This window comes from Desmodus rotundus, chromosome 11 (assembly GCF_022682495.2).
Source record: "Desmodus rotundus isolate HL8 chromosome 11, HLdesRot8A.1, whole genome shotgun sequence".
Lineage (NCBI taxonomy): Eukaryota > Metazoa > Chordata > Mammalia > Chiroptera > Phyllostomidae > Desmodus > Desmodus rotundus.
Genome location: NC_071397.1, coordinates 98018597 through 98037344, shown reverse-complemented (window position 1 = coordinate 98037344; position 18748 = coordinate 98018597).

Here is an 18748-nt window from a genome sequence, read left to right as displayed (position 1 = left end):
ACTGGGCAGCCCACTGGACCACTGCCTGCGTGTCCCGTGCCACTTCGGTCTTGTGTATACCTCTGTTTACGGAACAGGCGATCAGACCACAACAGAGGGTGAAAGCCTGGGCCTGGGGGACAGATGTTCCTGATTGGGATCCTGCTCTAGTCCTGGCTCTTCCTTTTGCCACTGGTGTGACTGCTGCCAGTTCGCCTGGTTTCCCTGAGTCTTGGTTTCTCCATCTGTAACACAGGGGAAGAACACCCCGTGATGATTAAACCAATAATTGTGGCAGTTGGCACAGAGCCTGGCCTGTAGTAGGTGCTCAATACAGATTTTAAACATTTGACGTAATTACTAAGTGCACACTGGTGTACTATCATTGGCCTGCGTGGGGGTGACCTAGTAACAGAGGTCCCAAGTGGTGTTGTGGTAGGGATTCGCCAAGATGATCAGTCATTCATTCGTTCATTCACTCGGCAAGTATTTGTTGACCATGAATAAAACATTAAACAGTCCTTCCCTCAAGGCATTGGCCTTCTTGCTGTGGTGCGTGGGGGCATTCGATAAGCACACAAATGGGTGAGTGATTTAAAACACTGTAAGGTGAGAATGCTGGGGAAACAGAGCTGGAGCAAGATGGGAGGGCAGAGGGGCACTTCAAGAATGTGGTCATGGTGGGCCTCACAGAGGAGGTGTTGTTTGGGCGAATGCTTGAAGGAAGTAGGGCTGAGGGGTGCAGATAGCTAGGGGAAGAGAACCCCCTGGAGCCTTGGTGTGGGAGTGAACCCCTGGTGTGTTCCAGAAATTGCCTGGAGATGGAGGTGCCTGTAGGGCAGGGGGCAAGGGGAGTGGAGGTTGGGGGTGGGGATGGGGGATGGGGAAGGAGTTCACTTAGGCCTGTGGCCTCTGGAAGGATGTTGGCTTTTGCTCTGGATGAGGTGGGAGCCATTGGAGGGTGTGGGGGAGGGACATGTTCTTCAACTTGAACTCCTGGTTTCCTTCCCTCTCTCGTTTCCTTTCTTTCACCTTCCATTTTCTTTTCCTTCTTCCACCCCTCCCCCCTTCTTCAACTACTACTTCTTCTTGTTCTTCTCCTCCTTCCTCTAATTCTTTTTCTCCTCCTCCTCCTCCTTCATCTTTCTCTTCCTCCCCTCCAACTTCTGGTAGATCAATAGGAATTTTCCTCCCTCAAACTGCAATATCAGTTCGGCTATGTCCCTGAGCAGCTGGATGGTTTTCAGGTAAGATTAGGAGAAGTTTGGCTTGCGTGACTTCCAAGGTTGTGTTCTCCGTGTGGACTTCCGGGAAGCCCGTCTCCAGCAGCTGTCAGACCACGTGCCGCAGTTGGTCGAGACTCCCTGGCTGCACAATTGCTTGGTTCCCAGAGAGTCCCTCCACTAGCCGGTCGGTTCCGTGGAGGCAGGGGCCGTGGTGCAGCTTGAAACACGAGCATTGCACCCCCACACCCCCCTGAGCCGCCCTGTACTTAATACAGACTGGCTGAGGAACCGAACACATTGAATCGATGTCATAGTTTTTATTTTCTTTATTGCCATCATGTGAACGCCACACATTAGGAAACCTCTGCTCAGAGAGCCAGAGGCAATTGTATTATCGGATAAAAATCTATCTGTTTAAGAATACTTCGCAAGACCGAACTTCATGCCGGCAAGGTGCGGGCCAAGGGGCCCAGCTCTTGTGATCTGGCAAAGGGCTGACACGTTCCCGCTCTGCCAGTGTGTTGTGAAGTCGGACATGAAGACTTCAGAGAAATGGTAAGATTAGGTACTGAAGCCCATTTGTGTGTGTGTGTAAAGAAAAGAATTTAGGACACTTGCTGAGTGATTTTTTTAACTTCAATGACTTTATTATATTTAATATGGATTTATGAAAATTTAAACCTATATAAAAACTCTATTTTTACCTCTTATACAACTATAACATCAAATCAATGTATCATTTAATGCAAACACAATGACGAGACGCAACTGGAATGAACAGCAACGGGGAGATGAGATGGCTTCTCCCAGGTGAGCGGGCGCCGCCCTGCCCCCAGGCTCTCTGTTCTCCTGGGTAGACATCCCTGTGGGTCCCGCAGGCGGTACGACTCTCTCGATGGCCTCCTTTACTCGGGACATTGCAAAGCTCGTGTGCCTCCTGCCATCTGCAATGCAATACACCTTTTACCTTTGCCGCATTGAAAATGCCTCAGCTGTGAAGCTGGGGTCTGCTTAGCTCTCCAAACCTCCAGTGGTCTCACCTGATGGCCGCGTGCTCAGCGAGCCGAGGCCGTGTTCTCCTCAGGCGGGAAGCAGGCTTCCAACGCGCCTAGAAAGCATTTCCTTTAACATTTTCCTATTATTACTGAAATAAACGTTAACAATTTACTAATTTATGTAGAAAAACTTGAGAATATTCAAATGTATATCAGAGGACAGTGGCTTAAAAACATTAAGAGACATAGTTACTTATTGCTTATTCATTCAATATTTTTCTTTTTTAAAAAATTTATTGATTTTAGAGAAACAGAGGAGGGTGAGGGGAGAGGGAGAAAGAGAGAGGGAGACGTCAATTTGCTGTTCCACTTATTTATGCATTCATTGGTTGATTCTTGTATGTGCCCTGACTGGGAATTGAACCCACAACCTTAGTGCATCTGGATGATGCTCTAACCAACTGAGCTACCTGGCCAGGGCTTCGGTATTATTTCCTGTATGTGCACGTGTGTGTGTGTCTGTGTGTGTGTTAAAGAGAGAGAGAGAGAGAGGGAGGGAAAGGAGGAGAGAGGAGTTATTCTAATAATTGTTTACTATAAACTGCTCCTTAAATTTTGATGGTACATAATCTCTTATAGGGATATTTGAGGATAATCATGCCGTATGCTCGCCTCTGGTTCTTTTCAAGATTTTTAACATGAAGTCTTGAGATGAAAGTTACTGTGCAGTTCTGGTAAATAAGTATAAGAATTTGAGAATGCATGTCTTGGGCAAATTCCAAGACTATTGCTTTTTATTTTCCACTTAAGTCAAATATTTAAAAATTTTGGAGATGGTGTTTACCATTTTGCTATATTCTAGACTATTCATTAGATAGTTTATCTAAAACTTACTGATTTTTGTTTGGATTATGATAAACAGGTTTATTATCTGGTTTTGGTCTTTGGTAATTGTCACGAAGCAAACTTTGGTTAAAATGTCATTATTTTTTTTCTTGACTTTACACAAATGTTTTCTGAAGTGTTCTGTGAATTCTTCACAAATATAGTATCTACGTTTCCGCTGCCAAAGAATGTATTTGTCTTAAATTTGAGTTTTGAACTCGAACATCTGTGAACATTTGAAACGGAATTATGTTTCAAAATCTAATTATGAAATTAATGTGGAATCTACATCTTGAGAATGTACGAGAGCCTCAGTATTTGGATGACCACATGGAACACAAAGCATACGGACTTCAATTTTAATGTCATGGTTTGCTTTCTGGTTCTATTTATAGAGCAATTCTAGCGGTTTACAAATCAAACATGTTAGGTATTAATTAGCAAAACACACAGATGCTAACATTTAGTTTTTAAATTTAATCCTTTCTTGGAGAAAGGGCAAAAGTGGATTAAAGTCAGACCATGAAATAAAACTTTAATATGAGAACATGAATTTCCCCTTCGTATTCCAAATCCATGACGATTCGGGACACCCATTATTATTTGATTATTTTTCATTTTCGACCAGATGCTTGGCATTCTGTGGGCCTGGCCACAGTGAGGCACGGCCACCAGACACACTGACTCACAGGCACATTTGCCATTGTGGTGTCTTCAGTGTCACGCTTGCTTACTGCGAGCTCTGCTCACTATTTTTATTAGGGCTTTTACAATCCCACCCTAAAACCTTCCCCCAAACCCTTTCAGTTCCACTGCCGCGGAGAGATACTGTGACTGTAATTGTGGTAAAGAGTCATCCCGCAAACACTGGTTTTTTTCCCTCCGAGTTAGGATTGTGCTGAGCAGGCCGTATTTCTGTGTACGTGAACTCACCATCATACAATGTTTCTCGTGCACACCACTACTTAATTTGTTGCCAGTTTATACAGTACGCACACACAGACTTAAAAATCATGCTAGAAGCTTCGGTTTGCATTTTATGTCTTTCAAGGTGTTGAGATGGGTGTATAAACACACAGGTACGCTCAGTTACACGTTTAGGGACAAATATGTTACTGAGCCATGAGACTGAAGGTTGGTGCAAATTGAGGGTGAATCAGTTTGGGTATTTTAGTTGCAAAAAAGGAGAATCCCAACTCACACTGGCTTAACTAGACAGGACAATGAACAGCTGAGGAGGATGAGGAGGACCTCAGGGCTGGTTGGTCCAGCGGCCTGTGGTCTTCAAGGGTCCAGGTGTTTTCTGTCTGTCCGCTCTCACACCCTCAGTATCAGCTTCCTGCCAAGGCTCGTCTTCTCGGGGGCTTGGGTTTGGCGGCACCTCAGCCAGGGCTTCGTGCTTCTCCGTTCACACCCAGCAGGAGAGCAGTGCGGAGTCTTGCGGTTCACTGCAAAGTGGAAAACCGAGACTCCACACTTCTTTCCTCGCATTGGATTGAATTGGGCCATGTTGCTCCTGTTACGATTTGTTCACTGATGGGCAGAGGCCTTGGTTCTGAAACCAATGCCGTCTCTGAGCTTTCTCTTCAAACGGAGTGTCAAGGGTCAGGTAGAGATGTCACAACTTGGTCTCCTGGGGCTGAGTCCAGAGACAATCTGACCCCATCTTAGCCTCGTAACCTCATCTTAACTTGAAGACATCTTCAAAGACCCTATTTCTAAATAAGGTCACATTTATAAGTAAGTACCCAGGGTTTTGGGGGGACATAATGCAACCTCCAAGAAGGGGCTTCAAGAGGACCCTTGGAGAATCTGATACACGTCCCCTGGAGTAGGGAGCACATGATTAGTGCCAAGTTCTTTATAAGAGAAGTTGAGAGGCGAGAGAATGTGGCAGCTGCCCCTGCAAGTCAGCGCGGAGTGACTTGGGGCTGTGGCTGCCCCTCAGCCCACAGCCTGGCGCAGGTGTGTGCTCCCAGGAAGCGGAAGGAGAGTGTGCTGACAGGAAGCTGTCCTGGGCTCTTCTTCACAGGGGTCTGCAGAGGATAGCTGGAGGGGTGCTGTCTCTGGTCCTCAAAGGGCGGATGGCTCACAATGCTGTGTGTGTGTGTGTGTGTGTGTGGCTCGAAAGCTCATTTTTAAATTGCTGAATAATATTGTATTGTATGGATGTGCCACAGCTTGTTTATCCATTCACCTATTGAAGGACGGCTGGTTGCATAAAGCATCTGTAAACATTTCTGTGCAGGTTATTGATTAGACAGGTTTTCAAGTCAACTGGGAAAATAACCTGAGTGTCATTGATTCCTAGGTCATATGGTAAGACCATATTTAATTTTGTTAGAAACTGCTGACCTGTCTTCCGAAGTGGCTGTACCACATTGCATTTCAAACAGCAGTGAGTGAGGGTTCTTGTTGCTCCACAACCTTGTCAGCATTTGGTGGTGTCTGTGTTTTGAATTTTGACCATTCTAATAAATGTGTAAAGGGGTATTTCGTTTTAATTTTTAAATCCCTACTTGCAAATGATGTTGAGCATCTTTTCATATGCTTATTTGCCATCACTTTGGTAAAATGTCTGCTTATATCTTTTGCACACTTTTAAGTATATTTTATTGATTATGCTATTACAGTTGTCCCATTTACCCCCCTTTATTCCCCTCTGCCCTGCATACCCCCTCCCACCCGCATTCCCCGCCTTTAGTTCATGTCCATGGGTCATATATATGTTCTTTGACTTCTACATTTCCTATACTATTCTTAACCTCCTCCTGTCTATTTTCTACCTACCATTTATGCTACTTACTCCCTGTACCTTTTCCTCCCTTTATCCCCACTGACTCCCGTGCTGATAACCCTCCATGTGATCTCCATTTCTGTGATTCTGTTCCTGTTCTAGTTGTTTGTTTAGTTTGCTTTTGTTTTAGGTTCGGTTGTTAATAACTGTGAGTTTGCTGTTATTTTTCTGTTCATATTTTTATCTTCTTTTTCTTAGATAAAGTCCCTTTAACATTTCATATAATAAAGGCTTGGTGATGATGAACTCCTTCACCTTGACCTTATCTGGGAAGCACTTTATCTGCCCTTCCATTGTAAATGAAAGCTTTGCTGGACAGAACAATCTTGGATGTAGGTCATTGCCTTTCATGACTTGGAATACTTCTTTCCAGCCCCTTCTTGCCTGTAAGGTCTCTTTTGAGAAATCAGCTGACAGTCTTATGGGAACTCCTTTGTAGGTAACTGTGTCCTTTTCTCTTGCTGCTTGTAAGATTCTCTCCTTATCTTTAATCTTGGCTAGTGTAATTATGATGTGCCTTGGTGTGTGCTTCCTTGGGTCCAGCTTCTTTGGGACTCTCTGAACTTCCTGGTCTTCCTGGAAGTCTGTTTCCTTTGCCAGATTGGGGAAATTCTCCTTCATTGTTTGTTCAAATAAGCTTTTAATTTCTTGCTCTTCCTCTTCTCCTTCTGGTACCACCATGATTCGGATGTTGGAACGTTTAAAGATGTCCTGGAGGTTCCTAAGTCCCTCCTCATTTTTTTTGAATTCTTGTTTCTTCATTCTGTTCTGGTTGAATGTTTCTTTCTTCCTTCTGCTCCAAATTGTTGATTTGAGTCCCAGTTTCCTTCCCGACACTGTTGGTTCCCTGTACATTTTCCTTTGTTTCACTTAGAATAGCCTTCATTTTTTCATCTAATTTGCACCCATATCAACCAATTCTGTGAGCTTCCTGATTACCAGTGTTTTAAACTGTGCATCTGATAGGTTGGCTATATCTTCGTCACTTAGCTGCATTTTTTTGTGGAACTTTGATGTGTTCTTTCATTTGGGCCATTTTTTTGGCTCCTCGTATGTTAGGTATAAGGGGCAGAGCCTTAGTTGTTCACCAGGGCGGGGCAACCCACGTGGCTGTGTTGTGACATTGTACGTGGGGGAGGGTCCAAGAGGGAACAATGCCACTTGCTCAGCTCTTGGCAGGCTTTCAGTCACTTCCCCCACTACCCACAAGCAAATCGGGCCCTTCTGGTGCTGATTCCCGGGTGGTTGGGTGTGTGTACGTTCTAGGACCCTGCAGGTCTCTCCAACGGACTCTCCTGTGAGGCTGGGAATTTCTCCTGAGCCTGCAACCCCCACAGGTGTTTTCAGTGAGAGGTTTGAGGCTTCATTTCCCTGCTGGAGCCCTGGGTTGCCGGTCTGTCTCGCTCCCGTTATTCCTCCGGGTTTATCTGCTTGTGAACGTGGGACCGCCTGCTCCGCCAGTGGCCTCCTCGCCATGCATCCTCTCTGCCTGGCTGCCCATCTCTGCCCCTCCTGCTGTCTGGGTGAGTGTTTCATCTTTAACTCCTTGGTTGTCAGATTTCCATACAGTTTGATTTTCTGTCAGTTCTTGTTGTTTTTTGTTTTTAAATTTGTTGTTGTCCTTCATTTGGTTGTGCGAGGAGGCACAGTGTGTCTACCTATGCCTCCTTCTTGGCTGGAAACTCCTTTTGCACATTTTAAAAATTGGTTTGTTTGTTTTCTTATTGAGTTTGAAAAGTTCTTTATGTATTTTGGATTCAAGTCCTTTATCAGATATATGTTTTGCAAATATTTTCTTCACCTTTTTATTTTCCTAACAGTGTCTTTCCCAGAGTATAAATTTTAAACACTTTAATGAGGTCCCACCTACCAATTGTTATTTCATAGATTCACTTTTGGTGTTGTCGCTAAAGAGTCATGGCCAAATTTAAGGTCACATAAATTTTTTCTGTCTTCTTCTTGAAGTTTTGTAGTTTTGAATTTTATATTCAGGTCTATGATCCATTTTGAGTCAATTTTTATGAAGAACTTAATTTTAAATAATTGCTTGTTCCATCAGTCTTTTTGTGCCATGGTGTGACTAATTTGGGTTAATCTGCAATCTTTTTCCATTACGCTAGTTGCTTAGGAGTTCATTTCACTCTAAGGCTGTTGCCTTTCTTCTTGATCTGACTCAGCTGTGTCCTTTCTCACCGGCTCAGTTGGGGTGAATGCTCTTTCAGCATGGCTGCGCTTAGGAAGTTCAATCGATTGCCTTAGTTAACATCTCATTCACTGGCGTCCTGTAGAAGCAGGGGTGTCCAAGCTGTGGCCCGCGGGCAGCTATGCATGCAGCCCAACACAAAAATCATAAATTCACTTAAACCCTTTTTTTTTCTCATCAGTTTTTGTTAGTGTTTGTGTATTTAATGTGTGGCCCAAGACAAGTCTTCTTCCATTGTGGCCCAAAGACGCCAAAAGGTTGGACACCACTGCTAGAGATAACTCTAGAATTAGAGAAGGCTGGGGAGGGATTGTCAACTTTTAAACTGACATATTCAGGTAAAATAAAAATGGATGTGTTCAGATGAGAGGTGATTCCTTCTGTGCGCACTGATATGTTTCTCTTCTGATTCAGTGTTTGCCCACCTCCCGTCTTCACCTGGGAGTCTGCATCCCCTTTGGCCCCTGACTGGAGGTTGGCCTGATCACAGACTCTTGGACAGCCCTGTCTCTGAGGTGGAAGACGCAGAAAGCTGTAGGTTAGAGCTATGAGCTTCTAATCTACTTGTTCCTGCTGCTAGTTCTGTTCAAGTCTGAATTGTCCAGCTGAACTGACAGTTTCCTGCTTGGTTGCTGCTTAAATAGCCGATGTCTTAGATTCAGTGTAGCCCTTTGGCTAGGGGTAGTCACGTGTTCTCTTCCTAAGTCTTGGTAGGTTCACCTTTCAGTTTCGAACCTGCATCTGCCTTTATAACTTCCGGAAGTTATAACTGACGTCACACAGGGTGCTTATACCCAGGCCGGCAGCCTTCATCCTTCCCATGTGCGTGCTCTTTCTCTCTCTCTCTCTCTCTCTCCCCCCGCCTCCCTCTCCATCCCCCCACCCCCAGCCAGAGTCCTCCTTCACTCCTGCAGCTCCTGTGTGTGGGCACAGCCTGAGGTGTCACTTCTCTCTGGGAGTCACACAGTGATTAGGTCCATGTAACCGTGCAGACCAGCATGGGCCCTGTCTGCCTCTCTCAGCCCCTTCCCGGACTTCCTCATGCACCTCCATCCCCACGCTCTCAGCCCACCGAACTCGGGCACAGTTTCCCAAACCTGGTGGCCTGTCCTCATCCTCCATCTGTCCCTCTGGTCTTTGCTCAGATGTCCCTCCAGCTATGTAAACCAGGTCAAGTTTGTTCCTCAAGAGCTGGCCAAGCATCAGCTCTTCCCAGAAGTCAGTGCATCCCCCATGTCCTGTGCCTCTGCACTCCTTGTTTGTCCCGCTCACAGAGCCTTCTCATGTTTGTTGATTGAATAACTGAACCAGCAAATGAGTGAATGAATATATTTACTACTTGATCACTTTGCCTACTTAGAAACTTAGGCGGTTTTGCTTCACAAGCATTCGAGGGTTATGAGGTTCCCTAGGGAGCTGAATCTGTCTGGCACACCAGGACACAGTGTGTGCGGCAGAAGGAGACTGGGTGGAGAGCGGAGGTTAGTGAGGCGCAAGGAGCATGGCAAGCGGGCACAAGCGGGGGGCGGGGCAGCTTGGCAGGGAGGGTGCAAGGGCAGGTGTGAGGCACCGGTCATTTTAGAGCTGTTGATGACATGGTCTGCCTTCTGAGGACAGGTGGATTCCTCTGTCCTCCACTCCTGTGACAGCTAACATACTCATTCTCAACATGGTGAGATCAGAAAAGTTTCTTCGTGGGAAGCAAAAAATCTTAGGTTATCACAGTGGCTTATGGCCCTCCAAAGGTCCTGTCCACAAACAGACAGACAGAGGGTCTGTGGATTCACGATTTTATGGGAGGGGCAGTTAGGAAAAAATAGTCTAAAAAGGCTTCTTGGGAGAAAGGTGGTAATGATGAGAAGCTTGATAAAAACTAGACTAATAAATAAGCGATCTCGAGGCCGAGGAAGAGGGGTTCTGGCCAGAGAGACCTGGAAAATGGGGGTGCTCCTGTGTGGCCCAAAGGTCCCCAGCAGAGGGGTGAGCAGCACAGATCAGTGGATCTGCGGCCCTGTGGCCCCACCCTGAGACCTGCCTGCCACAGCGGGACTCTGCTCACTTTGCACACGGCTACCCAGAGACTCCTGGAGGGGTCTGGCTGGCACGTGGAAGGATTCAGACTAGCATAAGAGTTGAACTAGGGGCAGGTCCGCCTGGCACTGCACGATGGCAGAAATAAGTCAGAAATATGGGTTGTTCTAGGACACGGGAGTCTTGTATAACTGGAGACACACTGGTCCTCCTCCCCTAGGTAGGAAGTGCCTTGGAATGAGGTGTCAGTGTGGGAACGAAGCAGCACCCTTGGCGATACCAACCTTCCCCGTGTTTTGTGATATGGCAGTGCTAGAGGTTATTGGGTGAAAGTCAAGGCCAGTGGAAAATTATGCATGCGTTCTTCTGTTTACTTGGAACCAGTTATATTATCCTTACTCATACCCTTTAGTTTGCTTTCTGGAGTCGTCTCATCCTGAAAATCCCAAAGGGAACTGAAGTGAGAAAAAGAACTGCAGGCAAGTGGGAAACCTGCCAGTTTATTTCCCCCCAGACCACTGACTCTGTGCGGCCTGTGGAAATGAACTACTAACGAACCTGTTTATATACAGCCAAGTGTCACTTAAGGATGTGGGTACGTTCTGAGAAATGCATCCTCAGGCGATTTTGTCAGCGTGCGGACATCACAGGGCGCTTGAACACAAACACGGGGCACAACCTCCTGCGTACCTCGGGCGTCTGGTGGAGCGTAGTGCTCCCCGGCCACAGACCCGCAGGGCACGTTACTGCACTGGGTCCGTGGGCGGCTATAGCATGAAGGTGTGTGTGTCTAAACATGTAAAAGGTAAACCGTGTGTGTGTGTGTGTGTAGGCGTGTGCAGGGCCAGGCGTGGGCAGGCAGGGACCGGGGCCTGGGTGCCCCTCCTGCTCAGCCTGTTCCTCCTGCTCCCTCACCACCTCTGCAGCCCAGCTGAGGGCGGGTACCAGGCAGGTGGACAGCACCTGAAGCCTCGCCTGTTTAAACCACCCACAGCTAGTGGTAAATTCAGCCTCACAGTGGGGTCCAGCCTTTTGCTTGAACATCGAAAACGAATGTTTTGCTTACAACCCATGACAGTGTGGTGGGATCACTGTCATGTATATGGTCCGGGTTTGACCGAGATGTTGGTATGTGGCACATAACTTGCAGTGATAGAAAATCAATCAATAACCATTGGCCTTACGAAACAAATATCAAACAAATATTAAAGACAATCTGTATGACAGAGATGGGTGCCATGGACATTTGTGACTTCGTGTTGCAAATTATCAGATGGGGAAAGTGTTGATGTCCCTCTCCTTGAAATAGCGGGCTGCCTGGGGCTGGTTAGCTCCAGGGGCCAGGGCAGGGCAGAGTGAGGTCAGGGCTTGGGCTCTGCTCCATCCCACACCCACATCAAGCTGCACCAAGGGCCGCTGGGTGACCAGTGTGGGGACACTGGCACTGGCCCACCCCCCTGGCTAGAGAACATCTCCAACTTCCAGCTATAACGAGTGTGGGTCCATGGAGTCCTCTTCATGTGAGACCAGCAAGCTTGAGACCACGACTGACAAAACTGTCTTTGCTGTTTTCTACCAATGGAAAAAGCTGGATTGTTTATTTTCTTGTGGGAAGGCTGTTTAGTTCTGCTGGTGAGGAGGAAAACTGGCTGCCCTAGTTTTGCCCAATCAGACACGATGCCAGGCCTGTTGTTCATCTCCTGTGCTCTGATTCTCTATTGTCTGTTGGGGCTGAGTAGCGTGGGGGCCACAGTCACGGCCATGGAGTACGAGGGCGGAGTGTGGCAGGAAGAGGGGACATCCAGGTCAAGACTCCGGAGAGGCAATGCAGAGAAGCAAATAGCAGAAGTCAATAACAGAATGGCTTTTCCTTTTCCTTTCTCCCATGTCACCCGTTCTGGGTCCATGTCCTTTCTCAGCTGGGTGGGAAAGACTTACAGTTTGGAGCTTGTGAAGACAGCCTAGATCTTTTGGGGAACACAGATGTTGTGAGCTTATGGGATCGTTGTGACTCTCCCTGCACCCGACCAAATAAAATCGCTGGGTGGGAAGATAAACATATCTTCAGTTCTGTTAGACAGCGCCAACTGCTCTGCAATGCAATCGTTCATAACTTACCCTCAGCAGAGAACTCTCATTTCTCCATACCCCTTCAGCTCTTGGTACTTCCACATCTTAAAGTTTTGCTAGTCTCATGAGTGAGATGTGCTATGTCCTAGTTTTGGTTTGACCCTCCCTAATTACCAGTGGAGTTGAACTTCTTTTCCCATTCGTTTGTCCACCGTTTGGATTCCTTCCTCTGAGGGCTGTGCCGCCGTGGCCTTTGCTTGTTTAATTGGGTATTGGCCTTTTCCTTACTGATTTGTAAGTGTCAAAGAGGCACCTGTTCGGGTATCAGTCCTTAGCTTGTTGTAAGGGCAGAGACCTGTTCTCCGCCTGTGGCTCCTCTTTTAATTCTGTTTATGGTGTCTTTTGAACAATTCAAGTTTTATGTTTAATGAAGTCAAACATCAATATTTTCCTTTATTATTTATGTTTTTTGTGCCATATTTAAGAGATCCTTACCTGCCTTGAAGTCATAAATATATTTGCTTATACTTTATGCTAATAATTTTAAGTCATTTTTTTCTTCCAGCATTTGAGTTTTAGATCCATCTGGTACTGATCTAATTTAACTTTTCAATATGAAAAGTCAGCTGCTATAATACTATTTATCAGATGGCTCATCAGTTCTCCACTGGTTGGTAATGCCATTTTTATTGTATGCCAAGTGTCTCTCTCTCTCTCTCTCTCTCCACACACACACACACACATAAACACACACATATGTACATATGTGTATATATATATGGAGTTTGTATATATATATATATATATACACACAGGTCAATTTCTGGGCTTTCTATTCTTATTCATGGATCTTTTTGATCAATTCTGCACCCACATCAAACTGTTTTTTTTTAAACAGGCTTTATTGAGGTATAATTAACATATAACACACGGCATGTTTTAGCTTTGAATTTTTGTAAATTTGAGTTATGCACTAGGACAATGGCCGCACCATCCCACAAAATTTTTATTGTGACCTTTGGTGACCCCTCCCCTTTGCCTGTCTCCGAGTCATCCACAGGCAACCTCTGATCTGCTTTCCAGTCCTACAGCTTAGTTTGCATTTTCTGGAACGTTATAACATGGGAATGCTCTTTTTTGTATAATTGATTTCACTTAGCATACCCATTGTGAGTTCCTCTGTGTCGCTGTATCGAGGATTCATTCCCTTTTATTACCGAGCAGTACGGCCGTTGTATATGCTACAGTTTGTTGATCCACTCAACAATATGCATTATAATTACACTACATAGTCTAATATATATTAAAAAATATATAGCCCCTATATATTTCTAATGTTAATTTTCCCAACAGTGCCTAGAGGGAATGTATCTTTTCCCACTCCTCAGCGTGGCAGTGACTTTAGAACGCTTTAACTTCCTTTCGAGTTTGCTTATCACCTTCCATTGTTATTTCTTTGGTAGTCCCATTTGTAACCGCACAATGGATTAGCTTTCTTTTTGAGACGATTCTTATTTAGATTCTTCAAGTTGTTTTGCTGTTGTTTGTTTTAGAATCATCTTTGCTTCAAGCACTCTTCTACCTTCTGGGCTAAAATTTTCTTTTTGCTAAAGTAAAAATCAGTAATTACTGGTGACTTTAAACAAATAAACAGCTAGATATTTCTCCGGCAAAATGGGTTTATTTGGGAACAACAAAGAATCGCAATTCCAGACGCGAAGTCCAGTGGTGAACCCCACGCACGTCCAGAGAAACCAAGCTGCGGAACGTGGCTCTATTTTGGACTAGGGATTGTGCCTGGGGGGGTGGGGGGGTGGTGGAGGGAGTGGGTGTTGTTGTAAACGAAGATTCCATTGGAGGAAACTGGAAGTTCTAAGTGTGGTGACTTCTCATTGGCTGAGCTCTGGCCGCCTCCCATTGGCTGAGTTGTTCCTGGGAAGGAGGACTCTTTTCCTTCATCCTGTTGGAGGTGCAGATCTCTCTCTTCCTGTGGGGGTTGGTTCTGTGCATTGAGGGCGCATGCGTGAGAGTTCTCACGTCCAGCTATCTGGCTGCCCTTGAAATGAAGCTTCTGTTTCTTAATTTTTATGCCACGCGGTGGGCCAGGCCCTGCTGTAACTGCCCTCACGTGTTGGCTCTTCTCATCCTCGCAGAAGCTCCAGCTGCAAGGTGCTTGCAGATGGGCGTCCCTCCTGTGCCCCGGCTTCCTCATTCATGAACCGTCGGGATTTTCTGCCCTCGGCCTCTCTGCGCAGATTCCCTTGTCTTTCTCCCCATACTTTTCCTTTCTTGCCTTTGAGCTTGGCCATCTATTGGCGAATAAATCACGTCCCCCAGGTTTCTGACTGTCCCAAGCAGCAAGGGTGAAGGGGTCTCCAGCAGAGGCTGGTATGTTATTCTTAGAGAGAACTTGGGCCACGGCTGGCACTGTGGGGTGCAGAGGAACTTCTGCAAAAGGCTGCATTTTCTGTGACTTTGTCCCTTCTTCCTTATTCGAGTATGTGAGCTCAGTTACAATGGAGACGAGTGAGAGTGTTATGGGGATTTAAGACTGGAATTGGTGATTCTCACATACGTTCCTACAGTTTTCCTGGAATGGTTTTTAGGAAAAAGTACAATATTTAATCAGGGAATATCACTTCCGGTCCTTCTCACCCACAAGTGGAGTATGGTCATTCAGGTTAATAGTAAGTGCTGTAAACCCCCCCCCCCAAAAAAGCAAAATTCAACTACATTTTAAAGATCTTATGGGCTTTATATAGCATTCATAACTTGGGTGGCATCAAATGTAGCAGATATTATAGAAAGGAGCTCCTAAGAGCTGTAGAAGACAAGAGATTTTATAGGCAGAAGGGTAGAAGGGTACAGGGACAAGAAACTTGTTCTAGGCAAAAATGCAGGTTGGTTACTGTGTTATTGTGAGGCTGTTTTCCTTAGGGGGATGGTGGGGGTCTATCAGGTGGATTAACTAATGCTGAGCATGCATCTCCTGATTAACTGGTTTAATATTCCACTTCTGGGGGGCTAAGACTGTAATTAAGTTTCAGTTTGGTGACGTGGGGCCTAGCATCAGTGACTGCGTTGTGGGCCTGTTGCCTTTAACAGTGCTTATGAATACTATTAAATATTGATGTCGATCCTGGAATACACTTGTCCCTTACTGCCCCCTGGAGGAAGGAATTTGAATAGAGCGGTCAGGCGTGTGTAATTCTGTCGTTTAGCCCCTGAGCTACCACTTTTGCCTTTTGCGTGTATTTCTTCTGTAAAATAAGGCCTTCTACAGCACTAGTGTGTCATGAAAACAGTAATGCAAACCCTTCTCCTGACTGGTCACTAACTCGAGAGAAATTTAAGGAAAGCATGCTAACACTTAGTGGAAAGATGGTCATTTAGGCTAAATGCAAACCTGTGGATCAAGTGTAAACATCGCTTGGACTTGGCAGCACAGAAAGTTACTGAACAGCAAGCACAATGGGCCATCTTAGTGGCCGAACTGCCTCTGTGCCAGAACATTTCCCATTCTGTACTGGAGACACTCGGGCTCAAAGCTATCTGCTATGTCTTCCTAATCCTGAGTTCCCCTTTCTGGTAAGACATGGGTTATCTTCTGTACTAGTGTTATAGTAATGCCTCCTTCATGGGGTTGTTGGAGATTTGATGAGTTAGTAAATATAAAGTGCTTAGAACGGTGCCTGGAATGTGGTAAGTGCTATTTAAGCGTTTGCTATTATTGTTGGGCATTACCTAGATGTCCAGTGGTAAGAATACCTGAAAAAAAAACCCAATCTATTGAGGATCCAAATATAATGGCAAATAATATTTTATTTGTAGAAGAGGAATAAAAACTATATTGCCTATCTTGACCAGTAGGAGAAAACATCTGAAAGCAATCAAAGGAGAGTTAATAAGGAACAATTGGGTGAATTATCTGTGAACAACAGTACCATCAAATACACCATTTTAGAAAACTGGCTCTGGGTAGTAGGTTCCCAGAAAGAAAGGGAGGGAGCATGAGTAAGAAAGGAAGTGGGGACTGGAATAGGCTACACGGGTAAATAAAGAGGCTCTTATGGAACACGAGTCAATGATACGATCTAAATACTATAAAAGGCAAAAGCCACATTTGGACATGGTAAGAAACCTGGCCTGAACTGCAGAACATGCTTCATTATTCCATTTCCTTTGGCTCTTGCTGGGGCCCAGCTAAAAAAAGCCTATTCAGACTTTCTTTGTGTTACATTTCCAAAAATCACATGTTGCATAAAGTTGAGAGGAGTGGAGCAATCTTGACCTGGAGTTTGGAAAAAAAGAGGAATATGAAGCACTGATGATAACACTTATGATCACCAAACAGCTTGATGTTGACTTAAGGACCTATGGCCAGGGTTTGGAAGAGGGAAGCTTTGATTATTCTAATCAGTCCAGAACAGTGGAATGAGAAATCACAGAGTAAAACTGCCAGCAGGGGGAATAAACATGGACACCAGGAATAACCTAACCACAAGAATGACTCGGTCAGTGGGACCAGTGGCCAAACGAAGCTAGGAATGATGGTGGGAATATTATGGGCTCAGAAAACTGCCTCTGAGGCTGGCTTTAGCATAGACATGAGCTCAAAATTGCCCCGAGGAAATACTGTGATCAGCTAACTATAATATAAATAATATTTATATTTATATCATATAAATATAAAGAATATTTATTATAGCCCCCAGCGAGTGCCTGTCTGTCCTCAGTATTTCTCCAGGTGTAGACTTCACTTACTGAGCCCCAAGCCAGGGACCACTAGGGCAGCATAACAGCCTTGTCGATGATTGAACCGCATGCAGCAGCATCTCATTCCAGGCACCTGTGGCCGTCTGGTGGCGCTCCATGGTGATAATTCCACTCCCCATGGGTTTCCTGCACGTGCAGTGGAAACCTTTCCTCTGTCTTCCATTTCAGGAGAAAACCACCAAGGCGTCACTCCCACCAATACTAACGTCCTGGGCCGACGCAAACTGGCAGCAAACAGGGAAAGCTGGAAACAAAATTAACGTTGACTTGCAGGAGGGGCTTGTCACACTGGCCAGTCCCTGTCCCCTTGTCAGAGGTGTCTTTCCTGATCTCTCTTACTGAGGTGGATTCTACCTCCACCCCACATGCAGGACAGTAACTCAGTCAGGAAGTCCCACGATGATCTATTTGCTTGCTCATTCATTGTCAGCCTCCCTCACTGAACGTCAGTAAGATCCTGGGAGCCAGGTGGTGGTCCTGTCTTTTTAAAAGCCATGCCACCCAATATCTAGAAAGTGCCTGGCGTTTAATAACTGTTGTTGTTGGTTTTTTTGAATGAGCAAGAGACAGCTCTTTAAGGTAGGGGGTTTTGAATGGCTGATCACCTGCATACTTTTGTTAGAAAACATGTGTCCCCGAAACTCTGTGAAGTAAGGGAGCAGGTGGGAAAGGTCAGGAATGGGGGAATCCAGGATTGTTATTTAGGATTTTCTGTTTTGGCAGCTTTCATCAAAATGCCGGGAAACGCCTGGGTTTTGCTTTGGGTGGTGGAGAAGTAGCTGAAGGAGTAGGAGCGTGTGGCAGGGTAAACAAACAAACAGACAATTGACACACAAGGCTGAATCTATGCCCAGACGTGTTCTCTCCCATGGCGTGGCAGCCTCTGAGCCTGACTGGGTGACCGGGTGAACCGGTCGGCCCGGGGCAGACCTGGCTGACACCTGCTGTCGAGGCGAAGTTCTGAGAGTGCTCCTTCGTGTCCTCAGCAGTTTCCTGACTTGGGTGGTACATTTTATGGCCACCTTGTCTGTCAGGTTCTGCCCACTCCCCTTCACTGCGTGGTCATACAGGGGCCACAGTGTCCAATGAGATAAGGATGGAGTATGTGGAAGAAGGGGGAGGAAGTGGGTGTAATTTTGGAGTTCATAGATAATTATGTAGGACAATCTCAAATATTTCTTGACACTCATAACAGGGATTCTCCTATGGTTTTGCCATTGAAATGGTCTGTGTTTCCCAGGTTTCATTACCGGAGGGCATCTGGGGCTGTAGCTCTGGGGCAGTAGGTTTGGTGTCAGGTGACACCATGCTATGTGATTTTAAGATGCATGGCTGTGTCGCAGTGTCTTCCCGAGATTTTTACAGAAGCTTGGTCTTCATTCATAGCCCTGCTCTCTCTTGGGCCGAGGAAAACCTGACCTCGGGGAACTCCTTGGGGGACAATCATGGAGGTAGGCTGTACTCATAATTATGCCTCCCTTTAACCTAAAAGTTCTGTTTGAGCCAAGCTTCTAAACACCCATCCCTTTCTTCCTGAAGATGAGTCTTTTTCCGGGAGGCTTTGGATCCTTAGAGCAAAGGCTGCTGGGAGTGCCAAAGCCGTACCCACACGTGTCTGAGTCCTTGGGTCCATAGACAGGGGCCCATAGAGTCTGGTAACACGGCGACTGTCTGACATATGTGACTACTTTCCAGTGGCCAGTAATTCATGCCTGCACTCAAAGGTCGGGGCAGGGTCACGGAGTGGTTCCAACAGGGGACCCTGTCACCCCGTTACGCTAGAGTG